Here is a 1,874-nt window from a genome sequence, read left to right as displayed (position 1 = left end):
CTTTATCCTCCTTTCACACAGCCATTTAGCAATTCATTCAACAAGAATTTAAGTGCTAAGCATATCCTGGGTACTGTTCCAGGTGGTTAGGATATCGCACAGTGAACAAAATTCCCACCACCAGAGGTGCTTACATAATACTGAGGAAGACAGATGGTAAAAAAAAAAAAAAAGTAGCTTTGTTAGGTAGGGAGGGTTGGCGTTTGCAGTTTTGGAATTTTTTTTAATAATTGGGATTAAGATTTTGGTTACTGAAACTTTCCAACTGTCCTGCAATGCACCCACTGAGAGATGCCATTTTGAACAGTATGAAAATACTTTGCAACTGTTCAAGTATACCAACAAACTATGCATTTCCCTCTCATTCATTTTTTAATTTCACAATCATATGTCTTGTGAGAAATGTAGTGGTTAATATCTTGGACTTAAGCCATAGTTTCTGAATTGCTTAATCCTCGTTATAACCTTATTCATAAACATGATTGATCCCGTTTTATAATACTATGCCACAGTTCAATTTGTCAATAAAATGGAGAAAAAAGTACCTATTCCATAGGGTTATTACAAAGACCATAAAACTTTCCCAAGGTTACATAGCTAGAAAATGATAGAGCTGGGACTTTGATAAGTTCAGTGAGTTAATGTATATGCTAACCCATGTAATTTTCATATGTATGTTAAGTGCTTAACAGTGCCTGACACATAGTGCTCTGTAAGTGTTGGCTGCTGTTGTTACTAATATTACTCACATGCATTTCTTCAGTTTAATCCTCATAACAGCTCTCCAGCCAGAGATTCAGTAATTTGTGCAATATCACACAGACAATACAAGATGAAGTTAGGTGGCAAAACCAAGTCTACTGACTTTGGAGTTCATGATGTTTCATGGCATTGATTGCAGTGGTCCAGTAAAAATAATCTCAAAGGCCTTTCAGTAACTCTTAAGAGTCTACAATTTTTTTAAGTAATAAATACTTAACATTTTCAGTTTGGAAAGATTCCAAGGCTGAAATATAGAGGTTTCAGGGTCTTGGTTGTTGGTTTTTTTAACTTTTGAGGGTCACAGGAACTTCTGACTTTTAGAAATGTTTGGAATATATTGAAAAACATTTTTCTAATATCCGTTTAACATCTCACGTTTAACACAACAGTCTCACGTCTCTGAGGAGTACATCCCCAAAGTCTTTAAATTACTGCTTGCAAAGAGCTCTCAGATGGATTTCCTCCGAGAGCTTTTAAGCCTTCTTAAAGTATTTGTTTTGTCTTGGTTTGATTAAGAACCCTTTAAAAATTCCCTAATATCAATTAAGGGATAAAAGAAGTGAAGAAATAGTTTGGTTTACAAAAATGAGACGTGTCAAAAACTTCAGGAGCATGTTCTCTGTCAAATGGTGGAGATATACCTATTTAAATTCTCATGTTTCTATTGATGTATAATGGAACTTACGATTAAAGGTGAGCTGTAAAATAGATGTAAATGTTGAAAAATTTGAATGTTAAGAGAAAATTGAATATCAAACATCAAATAACACAGAACATCTCAGAATATCACCAATAGATAGGTACTAGAATTATGGAACTGAAAAATGGGGAAAACTGGGTACGCAGAGTAATATGAAAATGCTTCATAAAGTTAAATATTTCACTTTTAGTGAGCACTAGAGAATTGTTGATTCTAGTGTCCTATGTCTGGAGCTTCAGATCAGTTGGAGCATCTCTAGGATTCAGCAACTAGGATACAGAGAATTTAAGACTTATCTGAGATAAGAGTTGAGAAGCCTGCGGAAGAGAGACTTGGGGAGAGAAGACATGTAATAGCTATATAGGGTCATGTATTTAAAAGGCTGTCATGTAAAAGTATAATTAGATTTTTG

At 34.5% G+C, this 1,874-nt stretch overlaps 1 protein-coding gene across 1 annotated transcript in view; it reads left to right on the top strand.

Moving 5' to 3' along the window:
- Positions 1-1,874, top strand: part of CEBPZ (CCAAT enhancer binding protein zeta) — a 26,903-nt gene that overhangs the window by 4,526 nt on the left and 20,503 nt on the right. The window lies entirely within an intron of this gene.

Source organism: Hipposideros armiger, unplaced genomic scaffold (assembly GCF_001890085.2).
Source record: "Hipposideros armiger isolate ML-2016 unplaced genomic scaffold, ASM189008v1 scaffold_116, whole genome shotgun sequence".
Classification (NCBI taxonomy): domain Eukaryota; kingdom Metazoa; phylum Chordata; class Mammalia; order Chiroptera; family Hipposideridae; genus Hipposideros; species Hipposideros armiger.
Note: the sequence above shows the minus strand (reverse complement) of the source record. Positions and strands in the feature narration are given on the sequence as shown.